This window comes from Tupaia chinensis, unplaced genomic scaffold, assembly GCF_000334495.1.
Source record: "Tupaia chinensis unplaced genomic scaffold, TupChi_1.0 Scaffold000063_1, whole genome shotgun sequence".
Classification (NCBI taxonomy): Eukaryota; Metazoa; Chordata; class Mammalia; order Scandentia; family Tupaiidae; genus Tupaia; species Tupaia belangeri.
Genome location: NW_006159521.1, coordinates 3183610 through 3203515, shown reverse-complemented (window position 1 = coordinate 3203515; position 19906 = coordinate 3183610). Strand labels below are relative to the sequence as shown.

General features: G+C 41.6%; 1 protein-coding gene and 1 pseudogene across 1 annotated transcript in view; one reads left to right on the top strand and one right to left on the bottom strand.

The window, feature by feature from the left end:
• TLN2 (talin 2) overlaps positions 1-19906 on the top strand; it is a gene marked incomplete in the record, with an annotated part of 559462 nt that overhangs the window by 218626 nt on the left and 320930 nt on the right. The window contains 1 exon segment of the mRNA XM_014593350.2: positions 18246-18322.
• On the bottom strand, positions 947-3040 carry LOC114004951 (small nuclear ribonucleoprotein G pseudogene; annotated as a pseudogene).

Below are 19906 nucleotides of genomic sequence, written 5' to 3'. Positions count from 1 at the left end.
TCAACCTCAACTCTTTTTTTTTTTAATAATTATTTATTTTTATTTATTCATTCATTTATTTTAATTTGACCAGGGAGAGAGAGACAGAGAGAGAAAGAGAATGTGAGAAAGCAAGCCACCAGGTCCAGTGTGAGTTTAAACCACCGGGTCCGGGAGTCGAACCTCAGTTGACCATGTGGGAGTCCAGCGACCTAGCCATTACGCCAACTGCTGGTCCCATCGACTCTTATTTCTTGACAGTCGTCCTCTAGCCCAGCTGTGGTCAACAGGGCTATGATGTGGATGGTGCAGTAGCGAGGGCAGCTGGAGATGATCAGGTCAGGTGTTTTCCTGGCCAGTCTTGAAACCACTGCCATTCCTCCAGTGGTTTTAAAATGGGGATGGCAGTTACACTGAGGGTGCTTGGGAGATGGGCCTGACACTTGGCACCTGTCGGTTGCTTTATTCCTCAGCCAGGCAGCAAAGCATGACAGGAGTCTATTGCCCATCACGCCTGTGAATCAGTCAAACTTACTTCGTGTCATTGGGGGGAAGGTGCCGAACTTTCGTGTCAAGGTGACACGCTGTTTGGGCAGATACAGTTCCTGAGCCTTCTCAGGCGTGACTGCGCTTTCCTGCAGCCAGCCGTCTTGCTTTTGTAGATACTTGAGGACTCTGTGCCTGCAGAACTGTTGCTCTGCCTCGAAAGCCTGAAGCATCTTTATAATTTTTAAGAACAAATGTTAAGAATTTGAGTCTGTTGCTTTAATGTCATACTAACACAATTAGGTTAAAAGCAAAGCTCTTTTATGCGTTGCTTCTTGTTTGTCTGTTTTTTTTTTTTTTAGAAATTTTTTTAGCTTAACAAAAAGTTTATTATGAAAATGTACATGACCTGACTTTTACATCAAAGTAAAACAGGCCCATTGACAAGGGGACATGAGTTTTTCTGCTGAACAGCCATTATTTATACTCGTTCCAAGGCTTCTAACATGAGGATACTATTTCCTTGTGTTACCACCGTTCCAGCATTGTTCTGTTGCCCACTAGTTACCATCTCCACACATTCATCTATCACAAGATCCATAAATGGATCGAATCCCCGCAATATCCCTTGGACATGTTTGCCACCATTTAATTTCAATGATAACTTCTTGTCCATAAATTTTTTCAATTCGGGAGGGTGAGCTTTGCTGATGGTACCTACTCGGCGGGCTCAGAGATGCCTTTGAACGGAATTCCCCACTTTTCGTAAGAGATTTCAGACATTTGCTGAAGTAGATAGGACAGTATAATGAACCCCCATGTACTCCCCAGCTTCAGTGATTATCAGTACATTCATCTTGTTTTGTCTAGGATCGTCCTTTTCCAATAGCTTCATTATTTTGAACAAAGTCAACATTGCATCAATTTATCTATATACATTTCAGTGTGAAACTCTAGAATGACTCTTTTTTTTTTTTTGGAGAGATTTTCACTGTAGGGCGCGTGCGCTCGCCAGACAGACAGAGAGAGACATAGAGACAGAAAGCGAGAAATCACCCCCCAGGGGGGATGGTCACGCCGCAATCCCTTCTCCTCCATTCTCCTCTCGGGATCTTGGGCACGCACGCGCACGCACACGCACCCGGTGTGAGTTTTAAGCCACCGGGTCCGGGACGTGAACCGCGGTCGACTACGTGGGAGTCCAGCGACATAGCCATTATGCTAACTGCTGGTTCCCTAGAATGACTCTTAAATATAATTATTCATACTTCCTAAAAATAAATGAGCCACCATTATACCTACGAATCCTTAACATTAAATATTTATTGCATTTGGTGGATGCGTGCCTTAGGTCTCTCATAGCCCACCCCATGTACCTCTTCAGTGAATCGGAATGCTCCAGGTGGGACAGACACCAGAACTCGTCTTTCATCCTCTGCAGCTGATATGCTGAGCTGTGGAGGTGCTGAGCCTGGTGCCTGGCACCTGGCAGGGGCCTTTCTTCTATTTTCTACCTTCTATCCTCTACCAAGATCCTTGGCCCAACAGAGGGCACAGCTTCTCAAAGACAATGCTTAGCTGGCAGGCACCTTGTGTCACTGGCAGCTCCTCCACATGTGTTAACCTGGGATGGGCTGCCATCAACCTTTTTTCCTCTTAGACAAATCCTTTTTAACCTACTCTCTGCCAGACTTTTTATACTAGTATTTGTGGAACCACCCAGAATCCTGGGGGTAGGTGGCCACTTCAGAGGATCCATGGAAAAATGGAATTAAGGCATGAGCTTATTTTGGTGCAAAAACATGGTGAAATCCATGCATAGTTTTTCATAATATGCATTTCCTGTGAACTTTCTAAAGACCCCACGTGTATGAAAAATGTAGTACCTAACGCTTTAAGGACTTAAGCAATGACGAGCAGTGTCCAGAAGGCTGTTTCCCAGTACGTGTATTGCAGAGACTGTCATGGGCCCTGCCTCCTCTGTCACTGTTGCCCTGTAGGCCTCCTATGGAGTCCCCTTCCCAACTCTCACAGGCCTTGGGATGCCATTTTAGAATCTTACCTCTCTACTGGTCCCTCACCTCCTCCTGCCTTGGCCTTTCCTGTCTTGGACCAGTGACTTGGCCCCACCTTGGAGCTGGCCTGGCCTGGCTAGTACCTCTCTTCCCCAAGGAGCTGGCCCCCTGCTCTCGGCCTCCCACCTCCCCAGTCTCTCTCCTCATAGCTTGTAGCTACAATGTCCCTACAGGTGAACTCATTTACCACCAGGCCCTGCATCAACCCTTGATTCTAGGAACGCCTTCCCTTCCAGCAATTCTGTTTTCAGAAGCCCTCTCTGACCCCAGAAACTGCCCTTCTTGACATTTTCTGTCCCTCTCACCTGCTCTTCGATCTCACTGAAACCTCTCTGTTGAAGCTCCTGTGTCATCCTATTCTGTCAAGCACCCGGCTTTCACTTCCTTCCTCACTCCTCTGAGTGATCCGAGCCCTTGATGCCCTCGGCTGGAGCCTTGTAGGGCAGCCCTCTGGACACATCAATGGAACCTGGCGCCAGCTCATGGGAAGACCCCACCATGCTGGCCCTCACCCCACACAGTGCCCTCTTGGGGGCCACTGGTGCACACGTGTTCAGGTTCCTCTGGAAAGCAAGCAGTCTCTTACTTGCTCCTCCTCAGCACCCGCTATTCACAGAGAACCTTCTTCCTATCTCCCATGTACAGCAAAGGCTGCAGAAGTGACCTTTGCCCAGCTGCCCTCTTTTCTTCCTGACAATCAGTCAGTGTTCAGGTCTTCAAGAACAGCCCATGGGGTAGAAGAAAATGCCACCCCTCCATCTCCTCCATGGCTTCCCCTCTCCAAAAATGCTCTTCTTTCTCTAAGCTGTGGTTTCCCTGTTCCTTCAACAACTTGCTCAAATCCTTGAATCCTTTGCAGCAAAGCAAATCTCCCTGGAACTCAGAGGAGTATGCCTCCTTTTGACAGATGGAGACCCTGAAGTTTAGATGGGAGGTAGCTGCCTGGGCTCAGCCAGCGGGTCAGTGTTGGAAGCAGGGCAGGAGCTTGGCCTCCTGACACCTTGCACTTGCCCTTAACCATGGTCAGAGGCAGGGGAAAAGCTGGCCCTTAGCTGCTTCCTTGGCACAGGGTTAAGGAAGGAGCTTTGAGACCAAATGTAACTAAACTGACTGCCAGTGCGAGTAATCTGAGGCTTTAAGCTGCTTAACGCTTGACTCCCTGATATTTTAGGTACCATCTGTCTTCCCATCTCGATTAAGAATTCTTCAGGGACTGTCAGTTCATTTTTCTGTCTCTCAGAACTCTTTGTACATGGTTGATACTTAATAATGGGTTTCTTACTTATATAGACATTTTTAGCCTTTTTTTTTTTTTTGCCATAGGGCACATGCACTCACCAGAGACAGACAGAAGGAAGCAAAGAGGGAGAAAGCACCCCTCAGTGAATCATGGTCCTGCCTCAATCCCTTCTCCATTTGTCTGTCCTGTCTGGATTTGGGGCATGCATGCATACTCACCCAACGTTTTTCAGACCACTTGGGCAGGGATTTAAATCATGGTGTCAGTCATGTGGTATCTAGATCCCTTAGTTGTGGTTATGGAACTAGCCTGAAATTTTTAGCCTTTAGGTTCAACTTGGAAGCCTGTTTAAAAACACAATGCACAATTCATTCCTTTGTGTGTGTGTAATGAATACTTGATATTTTTTCTAGTTGAGATATATTCACTCTAGTTACAAATTTTAGTTCGTATGTATTTTTGTATTTCTGACATCAGGATGTAGCAACACTGTATTATATTGCAATGTGGTTTATAATACTTAGCATTTATGATTGAAGAACTATATACAGTCTACACCTTCACGGCATCCACACCGGAGTGGAATCTATATTGACATTGTCATGAACACCTAGAATCTATAATACACATTAGGGGTTGTTTTTGTGGTATATTTTACATGTTTTGATAAGTGTATGGAATATATTCACCCTTATAATATCATACAGAATAAGTTTGCTGCTTTGAAACCCTCTGTGCTTTACCTATGCATCCCAGCCTCCTTCCAGCCCCTGGCAATCACTGGTCTTTTTATTGTCTCCTTAGTGTTGCCTTTTCAATAATACCATCCTCTGTGTAGCCTTTTCAGGTTAGTTTCTTTCAGTTAGTAATGTGCATTTAATTTCCTGCACGTCTTTTCATGGCTTGATAGTTCACTTCTTTTTAGCACTAAATAGTATTCATGTATGCATTGAATGCAGGTACCTTCTTTCTCTTTTTACTGCAACCTTTTACCCCACCTTCCCAGAAAAATGCTCACAGTTGACATATAGCATGTACCTGTGTGTGTGTCTCAGCCCCACCATTGGTGTTCTCTGTGCCTTGTGCTCACCCATGAGCCCAAGTGGGAATGAATGAGTGAGGATACTGACAGATGTCCTTTGTGGTTTAAAGATGGGAATAGCTTATAGAGGGTGTCTTTTTATTCCATTGTCCCTTTGCCTCAGAGAAGGGAAAGAAAGCATAAATATGACTACAGGCCAAATGGGAGAAACTTATTCAAAGACATTGACTTTGTGACAGAAGAATGAATAATTATTCAGTCCCTGGGACTGAGAGAGGAACAGGCTGGCTTTATATGGGACCTGAAAGTACCAGGAAGAATGATCATAGAATCAGGCAGTTCATTGTCTTCAGTGCCTATGTGCATGTGTAAACACACACACAGGTGTTCTATGCCTTTATCCATATCTTTGCCTTCCGGAATACCCATTTGTGGATATTCAGCCATTTAATGGTATCTAGGACTGCCTTTATGTTATCCTTGTTTTTAATGGTTATTTTCCATTCTTTTTAGTTGGGCTGATCCTGCCACTGTACTCTAGCCTCTTGAGGGCTCCTATGCCCATCCTAGTCTTCTGGAGTTTTTTTTGTAGTTTTGGTTTTTTATTATGTCCTTGTCTACTTTGGGGATTAAGATGATGGAGTCTTCATAGAATGAGTTTGGAAGGGTTCCTTTCTTTTGGATCTTTAGGAGAATTGACATTAGCTCTTCTTTAAAAGTTCTGTAGAATTCAGAAGTGAAGCCATGAGGACCTGAGCTCTTCTTTGTTGGGAGCCTATTTACTACTGATTCAACCTTGTCACTTAATATTATTCTAGTCAAGTTTTCTATTTCTTTCTGATCCAGCCTAGGTAACTTGTACATGTCCAGAAATTTGTCTGTCTTACCTAGGTTTCTTAGTTTGTTAGCATATAGTCATTGGTAGTATTTTCATAATTTTTTGTATTTCTAATATATCTGTTGTAATACTACCAGCTTTGTAACTGATTTGATCTATTTGGTTCCTTTCTCTTTTCATTTTATTAGTCTAGCTAATGATTTGTCAATTTTGTTTATCCTCCCCCAAAATCGGCTTTTTGTTTCATTGTTTTTTTGTATGGTTATTTTATTCAGTATTTCGCTTATTTCAGCTCTAATCTTTATTATTTGTTCCATGTGGAGGTGAGAAAGAAGTATATTTTGTAGTTGCTGGGTGAAATGTTCTATATATGTTTGTCAAGTCTATTTGGTTTATGGTATCAATTAGATCCCCTGTCTCTGTTTAATTTTTGTCTAGATGACTTATCCAGTGTTGACAGTGTTTGTTTGTTTGTTTTTAAAGATGTTTGTGCCTTAGGGCATGTGGGCCTTAGGACATGTGGGCCCACCAGAGAGATAAAGAGACAGAGACAGTGAGAGGGACAGTGAGAAATCCCCTCTTTCCCACGTCCCCGGGGGAATGGCCATGCCACAATCTCTTCTCCTTCATTCTCTTCTCAGGATCTTGGGCACACCTGCACACACACATGCCCAACGTGATTTTCAAGCCACTGGGTCTGGGACTCAAACTGCAGTTGGCCATGTGGGAGTCCAGCAATGTAACTGCTATGCTATCTACTTGCCCCAACAGTGGGGTATTGAAATTCCCAGCAATTAGTGCGTTGCAGTCTATATCTCCCTTTCAATCTAGTAGCCTTTCTTTTACATATTTGGGTGCCTCAGTGTTAGATGCATAAACATAATTATTCTATCTTCTTGGTGAATTAATCCTTTTAGAACTGTATAGTGTCTTTCTTTGTCTCAAAATTTTTACCTTAAAAATTTTGTCTGATAGTATTGTGATTGGCTGATTTGATTTCTGCTTCTAACCCTTTACTTTCAGTCTCTATGTGTCTCTTTTAATGATGCATGTTTCTCGTAAGTAACATTGTCTCTATGTGTCTTTTTTAATGAGGCATGTTTCTTGTAAGTAACATATGGAAGGTTCTTTGTTTTTTATTCTTGTTTTTAACCATTGAGCCAATCTGCCTTTTAGTTGGGGAATCTAATCCATTAACACTCAATGTTATTTCAGTATGTGTGGCTTCATCCCTGTCATTTTATTACTTTCTCTCTCTCTCTCTCTCTTTTTTTCCCTAGCCGTTGTGTTCTCTTATTTCTATTTATGTTCCTGTAGTTTTTCTGGTGTAGTGATCCCTTAAGTATTTCTAGAAGAGCTGGTCCAGTTTTCTTGAATCTTTCAGTTTTTGTTTATTTGGGAATGACTTTATCTCTTCTTCCCATTTGAAAGATGATCTTGCCAAGTATAATGTTCTTGGCTAAATTATTTTTTCCCTGTTTTAAATATATCTTCCCATAGTTCCTTGCCTGCATAATTTCAGTTGAGAGGTCCGATGTTAGTCTAATGTAACTTTTACAAGTAACTTGGAGTTTCTCTCTTGCTATTTTTAGAATATCATCTTTGTCTTTGATTTTTACCAGTTTGATTATGGTATGCCTTGGAGAGGATCTTCTTGTGTTCTAATTGTTCTTTGTATTTCCTGAATTTGGATGTCCACATGCCTGTCTACATTTGGGAAGTTTTCAGTTAATATATCATGAAAGAGATTTTCTATATCTTTACCCATTTCTTCCCCTTTTGGACTACCCATTATGCAGCTATTCTGTCATTTCATGGTGTCTAGGACTTCCCATAAGGTGTCCTCATTTTTAATAGTTTATTTTTCCATTCTTTTCCATTGGTTTGGCTAAATTGGATGTTTTATCTTAAAGATCAGAGTTTTTGTTTTGTTTTGTTTTATTTTTCCTGAGTGGTCTAATCTGCTGTTAATACTTCCAAGGAAGTTTTGATTTCCTGAATTATATTATTTATTGCCAAAGTTCTGTTTGAGTCTTTTTCAGGGTGTCTGTCTCTTTATGGAATTTCTCCTTCAGGTAGTGGAAAGATTTTCTCATCACTTGGAATTGGCTGTCTGTTTTCTCTAGCATCTCATTGGATTTTGTTATGATGACCATTCTGAATTTTTTCCCTAACATTTCTGTGATTTCTTGTGTTTTATCCATTGTTGAGTAATTATCGTATTCCTGTTGGGGGAGGTATTTCCTGGTTTGCTCATATTTGCTTAGACGCTGCTTTGATTTCTGGTCATCTGGTGATACGTGCACTTCTTGCAACTTCTTTGGAGTCCGTGTCAGTAACCATGTGCTTCTGTGCTTCCCTGTGGTGCGAGTTAGCTCTGTCAGCTTCCTTCATCTACTGTGGGTGGAAGTGTGGTGTCCACAGTGGGAGTTTGGGGTTCCAATTTTTAGAGAGAAGTTTCTGTCCCCTTTCTGCTTCTCTTCTTCTCTTCTCTTCTCTTCTTTTTTTCTTTCTCTTAGGGATTTTTTGCTATAGAGTCTATATACTTGCCAGAGAAACAGAAAATGAGAAGTCACCCACCAGGAAAGTGGCCATGCTGCAATCCCTTCTACTCCATTCTTCTCTAGGGATTTTGGGCATGTATGCACTAGCACCTAGCATGAGTTTCGAGCTGCCGGGTCTGGGGACTTGAACCGTGGTTGGCCATGTGGGAATCCAGCACCTTAACCACTATCCCACTCGCTGGCCCCATGCCTTTTTTTTCTTTTCTAAAATTATTTAATTTTATTCTTTGCTATTATTTTCTTAATTTGGTGAGTGAGAAGGAGAAAGATAGAGAGCGAGAATGAAAAAGCATGCTGTCAGGTCTGACTTTCGAACTGCAGTTGACCATGTGGGAGTCTAGTTAGCCACCACGCCACCTGCTGGCCCCTCCTCTTTTTGCTTCTAACTCTCCGACTGTGGGAACTGAGTAGTAGTTGTTGAAGGCTTGAAAAACCCTCCTCCCGCACTCCAGAATGGGTGGGAGGCTTTGGTGATCAGCTCAGGTTGGACAACCCCTGTTTCCCTATTGCTCCTTCTAACTCTTGAGTGTTTTTTTTTTTTTTAATTCTGTTGATTTTTGTTTGTTTGTTTTGATTGTCAGAGGATGTTTGTATTCACCAGAAAGAGAGGGCGAGGGAAAAGCACTCCCCAGTGGGGTGTGATCACACTGCAGTCCCTTCTCCTCCATTTCTCTATTCTGTCAGGATTTTGGACATGTACACACACACATGTGTTTTTCAAACTGCTGGGCCAGGATTTAAACTGCAGTTGACCATGCAGGATTGGCTCCCTTAACCTGTGGGCTATAGTGCTGTTATCTTGAAGTTATTAATCATAAAAGATATATTCTTTAGATGTTTATTGAGCACTTCCTGTGTGTCAGGAATTGTGCTACAAGCTAAAGGAAGAAATATGAGAGAAGCCACAATTCTTGCCCTCTTGAAGCTCACAGAGTAATGGGAAATGCAGAGGCTTAAATAGATTATCCCAAAATACTATAAATGCAGACATGAAGGTCAAGGAAGTCTCTCCCTAGAGCAAGTGGAAATTGGTGGACAGCCAGGTGAATGCTGTTATGGAAAGGCCATTTTATGCATGAAGAGTGACCGTAGAAGGCCCCTTGGGGAAAACAACGCAGAGTGTACGGCACCAGTAGCATAGACTCAGTGGTGCTGGAGCACAGCTGTCCAGGGCAAGTGAGGCTCTGAGCATTAGGGGTCCTTGTGGCCTGGAAAGTGGCCTTGATTTTGCAGGCCCTGAGGACCCAACCCAAATGACTGAAACCTAGTGATGAGGAGGGGTGGAGGCCAGCAGCTTTCACTAGACAAGACTGCAGCTATCAAACAGAATGAACCCAAGTAAAAGCTGGGAATTGCCAGATAGGAGCACCCTGGCCACTAACTCTTTGCATAAGGAATTGGGAATCAGAGTTTAATTAATTTAATGTTCTGAATGACCAAGGAGGAATTAGACATTGGTGCCTTGCTCTTGCCTCCCTTTAAAACAGAATTGTTTCACGTTTTTCTAAAATTAATTGTCAGGTTTTGTCACAGTGAATTCAGTGTAGCAAAAGTATTTAAGTATTTATTTGAATGTGTTGCAGCATTTCTGGGTTATTTTAAACATGTTCGTAATATTAAATGTAAATGAATAGCAGTAGATGTTTCTTGATATCTATTCTGTGCTCAGTTGCCTTTTTTTTTTTTTTAACCAAGTCAGTGAGTTCTCGGAGCTTATTTTTGTAGCATTGCCTCCTTCTCAAAGATAAATGTATTTCTTCTTCTCCCAAAGGAGATCCTCTGTATAGCTCTGATTAATTGAAATTCCGAATCATTTAAATGTTAATTAATTAGGCTTTTATTGAAAACAATTGGCTGCAATGATGTACTAAATATGGTAGTTGGTCTGCAGACAAAAAAGTTTCTTCTAACTCAAGAGTCATAAGGAAAAATATCCTCTCTACAGGCACCCCTCTCCCCTTTTGTTGTGGGACTTGTGAAGGATGGGTCATTGTGCTGGGAATAAAAAGGGAAAAACAAAACTTTAAGGGAAAAAAAATGATGAATTATTTTAGAATGAGCATTTCAAAGTCAGTTTAAAATATAAAACTATAGAATGTTTTGGCCAGTTCATAAATGTAAGTTTTTTGTTTGTTTTTGTTGCTATAGGGCACGTGCGCTCTCCAGAAAGACAGAGAGAGACATTAGAGACAGAAAGCGAGAAATCACCCCCAGGGGGGATGGCCACACCACAATCCCTTCTCCTCCATTCTCCTCTTGGGATCTTGGGCACGCACGCACATGCACCTGGCATGAGTTTAAGCCACTGGGTCCGATACTCGAACCCAGTTGACTACATGGGAGCCCAGCGACATAGCCATTATGCCAACTGCTGGTCTCCATAAATTGTAAGTTAATGATTCCCCTAAGAATAGTTTGTTTAGTCATTCTTACCTACTTATGGTCATACATTCACAGAGCATCTTTGTACCCTACTCTGTTCAAGGGCTGAAGACATAGTAAGTACTCCTTGTTCTCATGAAGTTTACTTTCTACTTAGCACATATTACTAAATGATTTTTATTATAAATCTTTTCAAATTAAATTTTCTTTTTAGGGGACCAGCAGTTGGCATAGTGGCTATGTCGCTGGTCTCTCATGTAGTCGACCACGGTTCGAGTCCCAGACCCTGCGGCTTAAACTCACGCTGGACGCATGTGTGTGCATGCCCAAGATCCCTAGAGGAGAATGGAGGAGAAAGGATTGTGGTGTGGCCATCTCCCTTGAGGGGTGATTTCTCGCTTTCTGCCTCTTTCTGGCGAGTGCATGTTGAAAAAAGTTCCTTTGGAAAATAAAATTTTTTTTTCTTTCTTTTTTTTTTTTTTTTTTTTGGAGAGGTTTTTGCTATAGGGCGCACGCGCTCGCCAGACAGAAAGAGAGAGACAGAGAGACAGAAAGCGAGAAATCACCCCCCAGGGGGGATGGCCATGCCACAGTCCCTTCTCCTCCAGTCTCCTCTTGGGATCTTGGGCACACATGCACACGCGCCCGGCGTGAGTTTTAAGCCACCAGGTCCGAGATGCGAACCGCGGTCGACTACGTGGGAGTCCAGCTACATAGCCATTATGCTAACTGCTGGTCCCAAATATTTTTTTCTTTTTAGAACATTTCTTCCACATGGCATGTGTGCTTGCCAGAGAGAGACAGAGAAGGAGAGAAATCACCTTCCAGGGGAATGGCCACGCCACAGTCCCTTCTCCATTCTCCTCTTGGGATCTTGGGCACGCAAGCACACAGGCCCGGTGTGAGTTTTAAGCCACAGGGTCTGGGACGCGAACCACGGTCGACTATGTGGGAGTCCAGCGACATAGCCATTATGCTAACTGCTGGTCCCACTTTGAGCAATTTACAAAAAAAAAAAAAAAAAAAAAAAAACAAAAGAAAAAATCTTGAGCATTAGGAGATAAATGCTTGAGCATTAGTAGAAATTGGAGGAAGTTGGTAGAGTTTTCATTTTCAAATTTTTCCTCTTTCCTCTCTGTGCCTCTTCCCATCTCCTTGTAGGGCTACTGAAGAAACTATTTGGTTTATTTCTTTGCCTCTTAGCTTTTATGATTTTGAGTAATTAGTAATAAATGTGTCAAACATTAGTGATAACATTAAACCAAGAGTATACCGTGTTTATCCTCAACTAAATCTAGGGGATTGTCTCTGCTTTGCTTGTTCTTATATTGTGAAAGTGCTTTTGTTAACTTTGGATAGCATGAGCACTTAGTGCTGCCCATATGGACTCATTTGCTTAGTTTTATGCTTGTGCAGATGGTGTTAGGGTGAAGCATAGTGCACTGTCACTCTGTTCCTGCCTTGTAATGAAATCTTAAGAGAAATGCGTTCTTGGTCATTTGGTATCTGTGGCACATAGTGAGGAGTCAGCCACATGCATTTTGAGGGCTCCTCAAATCCCTTCAATTTGGACCTCCATCCCTGTGGGGATCTTGCCAAGCAGAATGTGAAAATGAGAATCCATAAAATGCTCATGGTAAGAAATTACCTGGCATGGGCTCAAACAAATTACTTGATGTTTATCTTAGTTCTTTCTTTCTTTCTTTCTTTCTTTCTTTCTTTCTTTCTTTCTTTCTTTCTTTCTTTGTTAAAATTCTTTTTTTAAAATTATTTAATTTTATTTATTCATTTATTCATTTTAATTTGACGAGATCAAGCGAGTGAGCGAGAGAGAGAGAGAGAGAGAGAGGGAGAGAGATTGATTGATTGATTGAGAAAGTGAGAAAGCAAGCCACCAGGTCCAGGACTCAGACTGTGGTCGGCCATATGGGAGTGTCAGCGCCTTGACCCCCACACCACTTGCTGGTCTCATGTCTTGATTCTCTGATGCATTCAAAATGGTAAAATTAGGTGTACCCTTTATCAAACATACACTGGGTTCTAGACATCATGCTAAGAATTTTATCTGTACTCTCATTTTACCTCACAACATCCAAAATAGCTACGCATTACCTTTTTTGGGGTGGTGGGGGAGGGAGAGGTTTTTGCTATAGGGTGCGTGCGCTCGCCAGAAAGACAGAGACAGACAGAGAGATAGAAAGCGAGAAATCACCCCCCCCCCCCGAGGGGGAATGGCCATGCCACAATCCCTTCTCCATTCTCCTCTTGGGATCTTGGGCACACATGCACACGCACCTGGTGTGAGTTCAAGCACCCAGGTCTGGGACTTGAACTGTGTTTGACTACATGGGAGTTCAGCAACATAGCCATTATGCTAACTGCTGATCCCAGCTAAGCATTACCTTTTGTGCTTTAATGAGGAGCAACCTTAGACTCCAAGAGGTGCCTTTAATTCAAAGGTTCCCTGAGTAAGTAATAAGTGGTCTGGGATACAGAAGAAACTAAAACCTGTCATGATGTCTTACTGTGGTGACAGGCACTTTAGGCAGTAGCTTTTGCTGACTTTTGGTCTCACCTCCCTGTGCTTCTCAGGTACTCCAGAAAAAGTGCATTGTGGGAGCTGCTAAATGAGTTATCGAATGCTATCAAGAGAAGGCTGTTTTAAGGCAAGGTTCTTTTCTTTTAAAAAATTTTTTCTTTCTTAGGATTATTTTATTTAATTTTATTCATTGTCATTATTTTATTTTTTTGAAGTTGATTAGAGACAAAAGGAAAGTGCAAAAGCAAGCTGCCAGGTCTGGGGCTCAAACTGCGGTCAGCCATGTGGAAATCCAGCCACCTTAACTACCACACTACCTGCTGGCCCCAGCAAGGTTCTTTTGAATCACAAGTGCCTAGTATCTTTAAAATAAGTTTCTGTTTACTTGGAAATATTATCTGTGTTTACAAATATGCATTTTTAAATTTGTATTCATTTATTCACTCATTCATTTATTTTAATTTGACCAGAGAGAGAGGGAAAGTGAGAAAGCAAGCTACCAGGTCTGAGACTTGAACCATGGTCATCCGTATGGGAGTGTCCAGCACCTTAACAACCATGCCACCTGGTGGCCTCACAGATAAGCATTTTAAGTAGGTAAATGTGTCTGCATAGTGACATAGGCTGTTCTCCAGGGATCTTGTCATGATAAAGTGTGATCCATCAATGAGTATCCACCATGAGCTGTGTTCATCAGTCTCCCCACTGAGCTGGAGCTTGGGCAAGCACAGTGGCTCTCGAGCATTGCAGGTTTTGTTAGGAGTGTTAACTCCGTCAATCCTCACAGCAGTCCTTTTGGGTGGTGATATTATGGAGGAGGAAACTGATGTGCATGGAGAGTAAAGCACACCAAGGCCACATGGCTAATAATGGATCACACTGGGATCAAACACTGTACTCCTAACCACTGTGCTATTGCCTTCCCTGATGCGTGTTCTGTCTCCCAAATTCTAGCACATCTTAGTCTCAGATGTGGATTTGCTTAGCACTGAGGAGGGGTCAGAACAGCCAGGCAAGTATTGATATTTGGTGGCCTCTGGTATCTTGGTAGTGCCCTATGGTGCCTTGGTAGTGCCCAGACTCAGGAGTAATCTACAATAAGTTGAACCTTATGATTGCTCATCTTTGAAATTGGTTAGAGGCTCTTGCCCTTGTCTACCTTGTAGGGAAGTTTTCCAGGGGAGAGGGAGCCACCAGGAGTTGAAGGGGATTCATTGGATTTATACTTTTAACCCAATACGCCTGTTGGGATTTGTGCATCTACATGGGATTGCAGCTGTTTAACCAGGTTTGTAATTACGATATTAGGAGGAACCATGGAGTACATGGAACTTTTGAATGAGAGGGACGAGCATATGGCGTAAGGGTTACATCACTAGACTCCCATGTAGTTGACTGCGGTTCGAGTCCTGGACCTGGCGGCTTGACACTCACATCAGGCGTGTGTGCATGCCCCAAATCCTGAGAGTGGAATGGAGGAGAAGGGATTGCAGCCTGGTCATCCCCCCTTGGGGGAGATTTCTTGCTTTCCGTCTCTCTGTCTCTCTGGCAGGCACACGTACCCTGCGTCTTGTCTCTCTCTAAAAAAAAAGACAATGAGAATAATAAATTTGTTTGCTAGAGATATAGTAAACACAATGGGCCCATTATGGGAATATATTTCTATATTTTATAATCTCAATAGAAAAAAAATCTTTTCATATATAAATATAACCTAATAAAAATAAATCTGTAAAGTGGTTAAGCATATTACAATGGAGAATATTTTAGCTGTGGAAATGGCCGATCTGTACAATTATGTCTCCTTTGTTTTGATTCTTATTAAAATACACTCTTCATCAATTCCCTTATTAGTCAGAAACAAATCTACCTTTCTCCTGAAGTAGCTTTTTGCCTTTGTATACTAGCTTTGAGCTTCTTGCTTCAGTTATTTTAGCTGTAGGTCATAAACATTCATTGAAATTGTGTGCAATAAATCTTCGTTCATGTGATTACAGGATTTATTATTCTGTTTTCAGATGTAATGGGATGATTGAGATGATGGAAAATAAAAAGAGGCATTGTATTAGGTGGGATTCTTTTGGTCGCAAGAAACAAATTCACTTGAGCTTGCTTAGGTTAAAAAAATGAATAAATAAAAGATTTATAGTAAGGATACGGGAGTACCTTAGTAACCCAAAGGCAGGTATGAAGTGGCCTTCAGGAATGAACAGGAACTGGAGACCAGAAGTGGTGTGGTGGCTAGGCACTGGAGTCCCACATGCCCACTACAGGACAAGTCCTGGACCTGGCGCTTTGCTTTCTCTCTTTCCAGACCTGGGGGCGTACTTTCTCACTTCCCCTCTCTCTCTGTCTCTGTCTCTCTCTAGTCAAGTTAAAAAAATAATGATGATAAATAAAATTAAATGAAAAAGGATTATTTTTCTTTAAAAATAGGATAACTCCCTGATCAGTGTTTACCACAAGTACATGTGTGGCATAAATGTCAGTAAAATAAGAAAGTTGACAGAGAAGGGGCAGTTTATATAGTGTATCACTTCACACTTGTGTGCAAGATTTAGAAATTCAAATCGCTCCATTGTAGTCTGTATTGGGTCATCAGAAAAGTCATGGTGCATTTTTTACAGAGAAAAATATGTCATGAGTTTTCCAACAACCCAGTAATTCATGCTCATTGTACATATTCACACAGTTTAAGAAGTAAAAGTCATGGAAGATTGTGATCACCAGCATCATAACTATTCTGATAAACATTCTAGACAGCTCCCTAGACATCCAGGAGCACACAAACGTGGAATCATGCTACAAATGATCATTTACCTGTTTTACTTACTCAGGAGCATGTTATGGGTATCTTTTCACGTCAATGAATATAGATCTCCATATTGGATTATTGTGTTTTTTGTTTGTTTGTTTGTTTGAGAGGTTTTTGCTATAGGGTGCTTGTGCTTGCCAGAAAGACAGAGAGAGACAGAAAGTGAGAAATCACCCCCCCCGGGATGGGGCCACGCTGCAGTCCCTCCTCCTCCATTCTCCTCTTGGGACCTTGGGCACACATGCACATGTGCCCGGCGTGAGTTTAAGCCACCGGGTCTGGGACTCGAACTGCAGTGGACTACATGGGAGTCCAGCGATGTAGCCATTGCACTAACTGCTGGTCCCGAGAACCCCATATTTTTTTCATTGTCTGTTTAATGCATTTAGGCCTATATGTGGGCCTTTAAGGGGATCCACTTTTTTTTTTCATAATTGTATACACTACAATGTGTGTTTGTGTGTGTGTGTATGTATGTATATATGATACATGTATACACCTTAAAAATAATTCACAGATACTTTCTTTGAATATCTACACATATTTCCTTTGAATATCCACAGATATTTCCTTTGAATATCCACAGATATTTCCTTTGAATATCCACAGATATTTTCTTTGAATATCCACTTTCTTTGAAGTGGTACTGCGGGAGCAAAGCATGTGGCACTGGGGCCAGGTGGTAATGCAACTGGCCGTGCCGGAGAAAGGCCCTGGATTTCATGAGACCCTCCCTGAGCAAAGCTGGCGTGTGCTTAAGATCGGATGAAATTGGGATGGGTCATGAGATTGAGAACGCTCCTGGAGTTACTGCCCTTTCTGTTTCTTTCTCTCTCCACCTCCCTCTGTCACTGAGGAAATAAATAAATGTAAAAGCAAATGAGAATATGCCATTTCACATGCCCACAAATTGCCTCAGTAGCTACAAACTGATTTTTCCCTGTTAATATTCTCACGATAAAGGCTCCCATAGCACTGGCTATTTATTGGCATCTTTTTCCAGTCTGACAGGTAAAAAATAAGATCCCAGTTTTCCAACGTTATATTTTTTATTGTTAGTATAGTCGCTATCTTTTCATATATTCATTGATATTATATTTCTGAAGACTTACGGGAAGTTTTTAAATTTGCTTTGTTCATGTTCAGGGAAGTATTCATTTCTTTACTGATTTTTAAGGTATTTTGCAAAATAATAGCAATCTTTTACGTTTCCTGTGTAAATGTTTTGAGCTGTTTCTTATTTTATCTTTTCACAGAAGTATTGGTGACTTTTCATTTTTTTGAAAATGTTTGCCATTTGTACATTTTAGATATTATGAAAACATGGCCAGCTCAATGTCTCAATCCTTTATAGCTGCCGATGTTAGTGTCATGCTTCAAATGGCCTTTCCTATCTCTGTATTATAAATCTACTCATGTGCATATTCTCGAAGCACTCGTTTGATTCTATTTCGAGCTTTGTATTTTTTATAAGTAGAAGGGGAGAGATCCAGATTTTTCCTGTCCCTAGATAGCTAACCAACACTATTTATTAGCTAGACTCTCATCCCTACCCAGATTTACTTATGTGTACTAGGGTCTGTCTCCTATGAATCCGAGGTTCTGCATCTGGATGCTTACGCTGTTTCGTTAACTCACATGAGTGAGTTCTTGCTCAGACTCCTGTTTGTTGTTGACTGTGGCTTGGCCATTTTGTTGATTTCTACAATTGATCGTGGTATTTACCTGCTTCTAACTGTATTTCCAATGGCGTACAGTGCCACTTAATGAGTTCCCAATGCCTTAGAGAACTGGAAGTGACACGGAAGTAGCTGAAGCAAGCAGGGACCAAGTCACAGACTTATGAGAGGAACTAAGTAGGAAAAAAGTGAGCCGAGAAGATCTTATATAACCAATTTGGGAAAGAATCGTAGTGCAATGTCTGGGACTTCTGTTTTAGACCTGGATGGGAGGGGACAGCAATGGGGATGTATGTATTTGGTTTCTGTTTAAATTCAAAGCCATTAAAGCATTCCTACCCTAAGGAAGAAATACATGTGTTTTCCTCTTTGCCAACAGTAACATTATTTTGGTCTTCAAAATAAGTATCTGGGGACCTCAATTCCCTGTTGGTAAAGAAAATTCCCAGCCCATGTGTTGTGGCGGAAATTCATTGTTTCCTGAGTTATTTCCTTTTGTGCTTAGTATGGGGAAAGTAACTAAATGTATAGATTGAGATTTTTTCCCCCCTAAAAACTGACTTCTGTAACACTAGGTGATTCTGATGATTTTTACTATTGTTCTAGATATTGCTGCTGGAGGCTCCTCACATGCTTCAGGATATTTCAGGGAAATCAACTCTTTACTTAAACTGAGAATTGAGGTGAGTCTTTCATAAGGTTCTTTATTCTCGTCAATCAGCCATCCCCCTGTGTTGGTGTAGTTTTATGAAGAGTTTAAATGTCATCTCTCTTACCATCCCGTTTGGTTTTCACCATGATCCGCAGGTGTGTAGTGTTCGGTCTGATTACTTCCACTGTGCGTGACTTTTCCACCTGCTAGTCTGGGGGGATGACAGTGGGCGCCTAGAAGAGGGGACGAGTAGCTATTTTCTTACCTTGCTGGTCTTTATTACATGAATTCTCATCATTTCTACCTGTATGCTTGATAAATCTTTTTATTTTGGGGGGTGGGATAGTGATAGTAAGTCTGGGTAAGGAATTAATAGAGAAGTTTGTGCTCACTGAGTCTGAACTGCAGCTGTGGTGGTTTCCGGAGCCCTCCAGGGCTGGGAAACAATTGCTCCAGCATGAAGTCAGATATATTTTGCTTATACATTATTGGTTTTTCCTGGGTGGGACTGCATGATCCCAGGTAGTGTGTATGAACTACCCTGGGCAGAGACGCAGCGGGCGGAAGGGGGGTGTCTTTTGGAGGTGGGGATACCTAGATTGAAGACTCAGAAGGCACAGAATGACTGTGCTCCTGCCATCAGGAGCTGTGTCATGACATACCCAGCTGGACCAGTGTGTTCCTGGTTAGCTGCGCATCTGGGACAGGCTAGTTCATCTGTTGGTCTCCTCGTCTTCTGTAAAATGTGGAGCTTGGCCTAGCTTCATCATTCACACACTTTGAGATTTTGTGAAATAGGAAACAAAAATCAGGACCAATTTCTAGTATATTTTTGACAGTATATAAACAGTTAGTGATTGTCAAATCTGGATAGGGCTTGAGAGTTTGGGGGGATTCATTGTATATTGGGTGGTCAGAAAAGTCATGATGTATTTTTCTGTGCAAAAATGCATCATGACTTTTCTAATGACCCCAAATTTATATACTATTTATTCCATTTTGTCTTTAAATTCTTAATTAAAAAATGTATTTTCACAAAATAACTATAGTCTACTAACTTCATTTCAGGAAAGAAAGATTGTACTACTCAAAGTATAGGAATGTCATAAATTTGTCTTTAGGTAGTACATATTTAGCATTATGAAAATGCTCTTCTTCTCCCACCTATTCCTCGTGTCTCTGCAGACCTGCAACTATTAACCAGACACTACTCAGAATTGCTTTGAAGCACTGACATTTGGAAAATATTGGGGGTAATGAGGGCTTCTCTGCTTCCAAAACTATATCCTTCCTTCGAAGCAGGAAGGAGATGTACTTTTGTGTCATTTCTTTCCAGAAAATGCTGTGACAGCTAGCAGCTTTAAGCTAAGAGAAGTCTGAGGTTAAGCAGAAAAGCAGGGACTATTTCATTAGGAATCTCAAATAAAAAGTCTCATTTATGTGCACATGAAATTTAGCCACGAGTCACACTGCATTCGTTGTGAAAATGAAAACTTGGTCATGTTTTAATGAGTCTGATAAACGTATATAGAATCCTCCTTTCCCAGCATTGTGGGACAGCCTCTGTCTAGGTGGTGGTTGACAGATTAGTATCAGTCTGGGATGCGGGAATGCC